Source organism: Hevea brasiliensis, chromosome 14 (genome assembly GCF_030052815.1).
Source record: "Hevea brasiliensis isolate MT/VB/25A 57/8 chromosome 14, ASM3005281v1, whole genome shotgun sequence".
Lineage (NCBI taxonomy): Eukaryota > Viridiplantae > Streptophyta > Magnoliopsida > Malpighiales > Euphorbiaceae > Hevea > Hevea brasiliensis.
In genome coordinates, this window is record NC_079506.1 from 30,165,185 (window position 1) to 30,174,765 (window position 9,581).

The window sequence follows — 9,581 nt, forward strand, 5'->3', positions numbered from 1 at the left end:
GTTCCATAAGGGCAAGTGAATGTAGTCTTTTCTTGGTCTTCTGGTTGAATGGGAATTTGAAAGAATCCCGAATACGCATTTAGATAACAGAAATAAGAGTGCTTTGCTAACCTTTCTAACATTTGATCGATGAAAGGGAGAGGAAAATGGTATTTTCTGGTAGCACTGTTCAATTTCCTATAATCTATGCACATTCGCCAACCAGTGACTACCCTAGTAGGATTAGTTCATTGTTTGCATTTTGGATAACAGTTGTCCCACCCTTCTTAAGAACTACATGTACTAGACTAACCCATTTACTATCAGAAATTGGGTATATGATACCTGCATCTAATAGTTTTAAAATTTCTTTCTTGACTACTTCTTTCATGTTTGGGTTAAGTCTTCTTTGGTGCTCGATAGTGGGTTTACTATTTTCTTTCATGGGCATCCTATGCATGCAAATCGAGGGGTTGATTCCTTTCAGGTCTTCTATTTTATACCCTATGGCCTTGTTATGGATCCTAAGTTCTCTTAACAATTTTTCCTCTTCTAACTTAGACAGGCTAGCATTAATTGTCATAGGATATTTAGAGTTTAGTCCAAAAATGCATACCTTAGCGAGGACGGGAGAGGTTTAAGCTCTACCTGTTTGGCGTTTTCCTGGAGCTTGATCTTGGGTTGTTCCTCCTTTAACTCCTCCATCTCGGAGGCTTTAGCTAGGGGTGGTAGGGGTGGATGAGCATCTAACTATTGTACACAAGCTGCTATTTCTGTGTTTTCATCATTCACTGTGTGGCTGTGCACAATACATGCTTCAAGAGGATCTTTAGGATATGTCTTATGAAATTCCTCCTCAACTTGTTTGTCAATTATGTCAACCTTGAAGCATTCATCAGGTTCGAATTTGTGTTTCATTGTGTCGAACAAGTTGAATTCCACTTCTTCATCTCCTACCTTGAGGGTTAGTTGCCCATTTTTGACATCTATGATGGCTCCGGCGGTTGCCAAGAATGGTTTCCCCAAGATGATAGGGATCTAAACATCTTCTTCCATTTCAAGGACAACAAAGTCTACTGGAATGAAGAATTTGCCCACTTTGATAGGGATGTTCTCAAGTATGCCTACTAGATATTTAACAGATCGATCAGTCAATTGCAATGAGATTGTCGTGGGCCTCAGTTCTCCTATCTCCAGCTTTTAACATATTGATAGAGGCATTAAACTCACGCTTGCCCCAAGATCGCAGAGGGCCTTGTTTATTTTCTTATTGCCAATGAGGCAGGGTATGGAGAAGCTTCCTGGATCTTTCAACTTTGGAGGCAGTTTGTTTTGCAGTATGGCACTGCATTCCTCTGTTAGAGCTACTGTCTCATAGTCTTCCAGCTTTCTTTTCTTTGACAGAATTTCCTAAAGAAATTTGGCATAGGATGGCATCTGAGAGAGTGCTTCAGTGAAGGGGATGTTAACATAAAGTTTCTGTAAAACTTCTAAAAACTTCCTAAACTGCTTGTCCAATTTGGCTTTTTGAAATCTCTGAGGAAAAGGTAGGGGAGGCTGATATGGCTCTGGTAGCTTCTTTTTCTTCCCTACTTCCTCTTCCTGATCTTTCTTGGCTTCTCCCTCTTTTTTCTCTGCTTGGCTTTCAGATTTTTCTAAGGTCTCATCTGTTGGTTCTTTCTCTGATTGTACTAGAGTTCTCCCACTCCTCAATATAACTGCCTTACAATACTCCCTTGGGTTAATCTCCGATTGACTAGGCAGTTTTCCAGCAGCCTTACTTGAAGAACTCGCTTGCTGAGCAATTTGATTCTCCAGCATCTTGTTATGGGTAGCAAGTTAGTCCATTCTAGAAGTCAGCTGTTTAATCAATTCATTCTGTTGCTGTTGAGCACCAAGGAACCCTTCCATCATGGATTCCATGGTCATCTTCGGTTTAGGTTACTGAGGCAGAGGAGGCAGTGGTGGTTGTGCAAAGTTTTGGCCTTTGTTCTGAAATCCAGGGGATGCTGGCGGTTTGTACCCCTGTTGCTTGTTTATTGGCTAGTTCTGTTGATTGGACCATGAGAAATTTGGGTGGTTCCTCCATCCAGGGTTATAAGTGTTTGAATATGGATTGTTGGGCTGTCTTTGGATGAAGTTTCCTCCATTATTCACATAGTTCATCTGTTCTGTAGAGGGTTCATTAAAGCTGTTATATTTTGAATATCCTCCTCCATAGCTGTCCTCATGTTGACTATTCATCCCTACTGCATTGGCTTGTATTTTATCAAGCCTCCTTGTGAGCTGATCAAATTGAGCATTTATCATGCTTAGGGCATCCACTTCTAGGACTTTTGCTGTTCTCTTTGCATTTCCTCTTTCATTTGACCACTCATAATTATGGTATGCAACCCTCTCTAGAAGTTCAAGTGCTTGTGTCACTGTTTTCTCCATTAAGTCAAGTGCTTGTGTCACTGTTTTCTCCATTAAGTCACCTTCTGTAGCTGAATCAACTGTGCTCCTTATAGAGGGTAGTAACCCATTATAGAAATTTTGCACTAGTAGCCAATCCTCTATGCCATGGTGTGGATATTCCCTCTGCAGGTCTTTATACCTTTCCCATGCGTCATAGAGTGATTCACCTTCCTTTTGTCTGAAGGTGTTTAGCTCAAGTCTCAGTTTTGCAATCTTTGCAGGTGGAAAATACCTTGCCAGAAAAGCTTGTGAGAGGTTTTCCCAAGTGGTGAATGTTCCAGCTGGTTGAGAAAGTAACCACTTCCTTACTCTGTCTCGAAGGGAGAATGGAAATGCTCTGAGTCTTATGGCTTGATCAAACACTCTATTCATCTTAAATGTGTCACAAAGGGCAAGAAAGCATTAGAGGTGATAATGTGGATCTTCTATTGGTGAACCCGCAAACTGGGTTTATTTAATCATTTGAAGCCATGCTGGTTTTAATTCAAAGTTCTTGGCTTCCATTGTGGGTTTAGCGACACTGGGCTTAAATCCTTGGACAGATGGAGCTCCATAGTCTCTCAAGAGTCTTGACCTGTCATTATTATCGACCATGGTTAGAATTTCATGATCTTCTTGATCGTGCTCTTGATGTTTTCTTTCTCTCCTAATAGCTCTCAGAGTTCTATCTATCTCTGGATCACAGTCCAAAATTTCTTCTTCTGGCCTTGTTCTAGTCATATACCAGATTGGGCACCTAAAAGAAAAGAAAAGAAATAAAACAAATCAAACAAAATTAGGTAATAAATATAGTTGCTTAAATCAGCTAAATTGCCTATCGCTCGATATTACTAAAGCCAAAAATCCTCGGCAACAGCGCCAAAAACTTATTTGCTAGTTTTACAACCACCGCAAGTGCACGGATCACTAACAAGTAATAAAGTGATGAGTAAAATATCATTCCTATGAGGAATTTGATTAGTAAGTACCAATCTATACAGTAATTTTGACTGTTTAGGCTATCGAACAATGAAGGAATGGAAGTTGTCTATTTTAAACACTAAAATGATAAACTTAAAATGAAGTAATCTATTTTGAAACAATTTCGGAATTAAGATTTCATACCTGAATCTTGCTATGGATGTTATCTTATTTATTTGCTGGTTTTGAGAATCGTTTACCTTGATGGAAATAAGTCCTAAGGTATCCTAAGTCCTCTCTCAAGGTACCTAGGGTGTATTCTAATTAACTTAAATCTTACTTTCGTGGCGATCAAATTAATTAAAATTCCTCAAGGTCTTTGACTAATTTTTGAAGTTCCACAAAGGTATCAGCCTATGTCTAGGTCAGAATTCCTAGGTTCAAGATCTTGATTTTCTAATATTAATCTTCACCTTTCAGTCCTTCAATTAACATCTACAATAAATACTAAGTGGATACCAGCACATACCATGCATTAAGATCACGAGAAATTAAATCAAGGAACAAATCTCAAATCCAATGAATAAAACTTAATGTTTATCCATAATAATGATTACAAGCATTACTCTCCCAATTCCAGAATATAAAAACTACTCACTCATGAGTTCAGCAAACATCATGATAAAAAGGTAAAGACAGTAAAAAGAAATCATATAAAAGAAATAAAATAATAAAAATCTATTTAAGGAGATGGAATGAAGGAACTGAAGAGAGAGTTTGCAGCTTTGATCTTGTGGGACTTCGACTGGAAAACTCCCCTTGATACTGATATTCTTCTCCTCAAGATGGCTGGAGAGAGTGCAGAATGCGAGTCTCTCTAAAACTCCTAAAAGTACTGTCAAAGGATCCTTTTGTTTTTGGATGTTTTCTCTTTCTATTTATAATAGCTCTTCTAGGGTTAGATCATTTTGAGTCCCAAAAGCCTTAGGAGTCTGATTTGAATATGTAAACAAGAGCGAGAATTCTGGTTTGAAAAATGGCTGTCGCAAGGTACACGGCCCGTGTGTCCCTACACGGCCCAGGGTCTTGTAACTTACTGGAGCGGAATTGCGGAGTCTTACATTGGCACAGAGATTTACGCGGGTCTGCGCTGGCTACACGAGCCTGGTTACACGGGCCATGTACTTTTGTTCTTAGAAAGTTCTTCAAGCTTGTACCTGGTAGAGACTTACACGGGTCCCTGCAAATTACACGGGTCCAATTACATGACCTGTGTACTTTTGTTTCTCCATTGGCTTTCTGGCTTTCGTCTGGCAGAAGGTTACATAGGTTTGTGGCTTGGCTTACATGGCATGTGTACTTTGTATCAGCAAAAATTATGAGCCTTTTGAATTCTCTAACCTTCCTTTTTGCACTCTTATACTCTTGGGCTTCACCCAAACACTTGTAATGATGTAGAAAACATGGAATTAAGGGCTTGATAATAGAAATTACAAAAACTAATGAAATCAACTACTATGCATGAGATTACTTACCTAATTACTATGAGATAGTATGAAATTGTGCTTAAAAACAGCTATACAATTCAAGTGCATCAGATGGCATGATTTTCCATAAACCAGTCAGAAGGATGTTGTGCTAATTGGGGTTTTTTATGCAGTGTGGTAAGCCCACATTGCATCATCTAACTTCATGCACCAGTCCTTCCTGGATTGTTTTACAGTTTTCTCTAGAATCCGCTTCAGTTCCCTGTTTGAGATTTCTACTTGGCCGCTGATTTGAGGATGATAAGGTGTGACCACCTTGTGTGTCACTCCATACTTTTTTAATAGTATTTTGAATTATTGGTTGTAGAAGTGACTTCCTTTATCACTGATTATTGCTCATGGTGTGCCAAATCTTGTGAATATATTCTTCTTAAGGAACCTTGTGACCACTCTAGCATCGTTGGTTGGTGTGGTTATTGCTTCTACCCATTTTGACACATAATCAACACCAATTAGAATATACTTGTTTCCATGGGAAGAGGGGAATGGACCCATTAAGTTTATCCCTCATACATCAAACAATTCTACCTCAAGTATACCATGCAGTGGCATTTCATTCCTTCTTGAAGTGTTACCTATTCTTTGGCATTGATCACAAGCTAGCATGAAGGATCTCACATCCTTGAATAGATTAGGCCAATAGAATCCAGCTTGCAAAATTTTAGCTGTTGTTTTTGTGGTGCCAAAGTGTCCTCCATATAGTGATGAATGGTAGTGCTGGAGGATGCTCTCCATATCCTCCTCTGGTATGCATATTCTTATTAGTCCATCATTGCATCTATTGTATAGCAGAGGTTCCTCCCATGTGTAGAACCGCACATCATGCAGAAATTTCTTCTTTTGCTGATAAGTCATGTTTGGAGGCAATACCCTACATATAAGAAAATTAACAAAGTCAGCATACCATGGAGCTTGGGAGAATGCTAGTAATTGCTCATCAGGGAATGAATCATTGATTGGCAAATCTTTAATGTCCCCTATGTCTTCCAGTTTAGTCTAGAGAGGTGGTCAGCTACTACATTTTTGGATCCCTTTTTGTCCTTAATTTCAAGGTCAAATTCTTACAGGAGTAGAATCCATCGAATCAGCCTTGGTTTTGCTTCCTTCTTGTTCATAAGGTACCGGATAGTTGTATGATCTATGAATATAATGACTTTTGACCCAATTATGCAAGATCTGAATTTGTCAATTGTAAACACTACTGCCAGGAATTCCTTTTCTGTGGTAGTATAATTTATTTGTGCGTCATCGAGTGTCTTGCTAGCATATTAAATGACATGGAGCTTTTTATCTTTTCTTTGCTCGAGCACCGCTCCAACTGCAAAGTCACTCGCATCGCACATCACCTTGAATGGTAGCTCTCAATCTGGTGGCTGCATTATTGGTGCTGAGATCAAGGCTTCTTTGATCCTGTTAAAAGAGACAAGGCAATTTTTATCAAAATCAAAGGGAACATCTTGACTTAACAGGTTGGTAAGTGACTTAGCTATTTTGGAAAAATCTTTAAGAATCTTTTGTAGAACCCTACATGTCCCAAAAAGCTTCGCACTCCCTTGACTGATGTTGGTGGTGGCATGTTTTCAATGATCTCAATTTTTGCCTTATTAACCTCAATTCCTCTTTCTGATATCAAATGTCCTAGAACTATACCTTCTCTTACCATGAAGTGGCATTTTTCCCAATTTAGGACCAGGTTTCATTCTTCACATCTTTGCAACACCTTAAATAAATTAGCTAGGCAATCATCAAAAGTAGTTCCATAGATAGAAAAATCATCCATAAAAACTTCCATGATATTTTCAATCTAATCAGAAAAAATAGCCATCATGCATCTTTGGAAAGTGGCAGGGGCATTAGAAAGACCAAAAGACATTCTCTTATACGCAAAGGTTCCATAAGGGCATGTGAATGTGGTCTTTTCTTGGTCTTCTGGGTGAATAGGAATTTGAAAGAATCCTGAGTACCCATCTAGATAACAGAACTAAGAGTGTTTCGCTAACCTCTCTAACATTTGGTTAATGAAAGGGAGAGAAAAATGGTCTTTTCTGGTGGCACTATTCAATTTCCTGTAATCTATGCACATTTGCCAACCAGTGACTATCCTAGTAAGGATCAGTTCATTATTTGTATTTTGGATAACAGTTGTCCCATCCTTCTTAGGAACTACATGTACTGGACTAACCCATTTACTATCAGAAATTGGGTATATGATACCTGCATCTAATAGTTTCAAAATTTCTTTATTGACTACTTCTTTCATGTTTGGGTTAAGTATTCTTTGGAGCTCGATAGTGGGTTTACTGTTTTCTTCCATAGGTATCCTATGCATGCAAATTAAGGGGTTAATCCCTTTCAGGTCTTCTATTTTATACCCTATGGCCTTGTTATGGGTCCTAAGTTCTCTTAGCAATTTTTCCTCTTCTATCTTAGACAGGCTAGCATTGATTGTAATAGGATATTTACAGTTTGAGTCCAGAAATGCGTACCTTTGTAAGGAAGGGAGAGGTTTAAGCTTTACCTGTTCAGTGGTGCTCTTTGGTTTGCTTTTTGATTGTTCCTCCTTCAACTTCTCCATCTCAGAAGCTTGAGCTAAGGGTAGGGGTGGATGAGCTGCTAACTATTGTGCATAAGCTGTTATTCCTGTGTTTCATTATTCGCTGTGTGGTTGTGCACAATGCATGCTTCAAGAGGATCTTTAGGATGTATTTTATAAAATTCCTCTTCAACTTGTATATCAATTATGTCAACCTTGAAACAATTATTAGGTTCGAATTTGTGTTTCATTGTGTCGAATAAGTTGAATTCCACTTTTTCTTCTCCTACTTTGAGGGTTAGTCACCCATTTTTTATGTCTATGATTGCTCCAACAGTTGCCAAGAATGGTCTTCCCAAGATGATAGGGAACTGAACATCTTCTTCCATTCAAAGACAACAAAGTCTACTGGAATGAAGAATTTGCCCACTTTGATGGGGATGTTCTCAAGTATGCCTGTAAGACATTTAACAGATCGATCAACTAATTATAGTGAAATTATCGTGAGCTTTAGTTCTCCGATTTCCAGCTTTTGGCATATTAATAGAGGCATTAAACTCACACTTGCCCCAAGATCGCAGACGGCCTTGTCTATGTTCTCGTTGCCAATGAGGCAGGGTATGGGAAGCTTCCTGGATCTTTCAACTTTGGAGGCAGTTTGTTTTGCAGTATGGCACGGCATTCCTATGTTAGAGCAATTGTCTCATAGTCTTCCATTTATCTTTTCTTTGATAGAATTTCCTTAAGAAATTTGGCATAGGATGGCATCTGAGAGAGTGCTTCAGTGAAGGGAATGTTGATATAAAGTTTCTGTAAAACTTCTAAAAACTTCCCAAACTGCTTGTCCAATTTGGCTTCTTAAAATCTCTGAGGAAAAGGTAAGGGAGGCTGGTATGGCTCTGGTAACTTCTTTTTCTTCCCTGCTTCCTCTTCCTGATCTTTCTTGGCTTCTTCCTCCTTTTTCTCTGCTTGGTTTTCAAATTTTTTTGAGGTTTCCTCTGTCGGTTCTTCCTCTGGTTGCACTAGAGTTCTCCCACTCCTCAATGTAACTGCCTTACAATGTTCCCTTGGGTTTATCTCTGGTTGACTAAGTAGTTTACTAGCAGCCTTACTTGAAGACCTTGCTTACTGAGCAATTTGATTCTCCAGCATCTTGTTATAGGTAGCAAGTTGGTCCATTTTGGAAGTCAGCTATTTAATCAATTCATTCTGTTGTTATTGAGCTGCTAGGAAACCTTCCATCATGGATTCCATGGTCATCTTCAGTTCAGGTTACTGAGGTTGAGGAGGCGATGGTGGCGATGGTGGTTTGTACCCCTGTTGTTTGTTTATTGGCTGATTCTATTGGTTTTACCATGAGAAATTTGGGTGGTTCCTTCATCCAAGGTTGTAAGTGTTTGAATATGGATTGTTGGGCTACCTCTGGTTCAAGTTTCCCCCGTTATTGAGATAGTTCATTTATTCTATGGAGGGTTCATTAAAGCTATTAAATTCTGAGGTTGTATATCCTCCTCCATAGTCGTCATAATGCTGGTTGCTTATACCAACTGTGTTGGCTTGCATTCTTTCGAGTCTCTTTATGAGCTGATCAAATTGAGCATTTATCATACTTAGGGCATCCACTTCCAGGACCCCTTCTATTCTCCTTGCGGTTCCTCTTTCCTTTGACCACTCATAATTATGATATGCGACCCTCTCTAGAAGTTAAGTTTAAGTGTTGTGCTCCTTGTAGAGGGTAGTAACCCATTATAGAAATTTTGCACTAGTAGTCAATCCTTTATGCCATGGTGTGGACATTCCCTCTATAGGTCCTTATATCTTTCCCATGCGTCATAGAGTGATTCACCTTCCTTTTGTCTGAAGGTGTTGAGCTCAAGCCTCAGTCTTGCAGTCTTTGCAGGTGGGAAATACCTTGCTAGAAAAGCTTGTGAGAGGTTTTCCCAAGTGGTGAACGTTCTAGCTGGTTGAGAAAGTAACCACTTCCTTGCTCTGTCTCGAAGGGAGAATGGGAATGCTCTGAGTCTTATGGCTTGATTAGACACTCCATTTATTTTAAACGTGTCACACAGGGCAAGAAAACACTAGAGGTGATAGTGTGGATCTTCTGTTGGTGAACCTCCAAACTGAGTTTGTTGAATCATTTGAAGCCATGCTGGTTTTAACTT

General features: G+C 39.2%; 2 non-coding genes and 1 pseudogene across 2 annotated transcripts; 2 read left to right on the top strand and 1 right to left on the bottom strand.

Moving 5' to 3' along the window:
* Window positions 1-918: 918 nt before the first annotated feature.
* LOC131173325 (uncharacterized) lies at window positions 919-1,416 on the bottom strand (annotated as a pseudogene).
* A 1,120-nt stretch (window positions 1,417-2,536) lies between these two features.
* Window positions 2,537-2,643, top strand: LOC131173608 (small nucleolar RNA R71). The gene has a single exon (XR_009143921.1). It is a non-coding gene; the product is annotated as a small nucleolar RNA R71 (small nucleolar RNA).
* A 6,552-nt stretch (window positions 2,644-9,195) lies between these two features.
* LOC131173523 (small nucleolar RNA R71) lies at window positions 9,196-9,302 on the top strand. The gene has a single exon (XR_009143839.1). It is a non-coding gene; the product is annotated as a small nucleolar RNA R71 (small nucleolar RNA).
* Window positions 9,303-9,581: the final 279 nt, after the last annotated feature.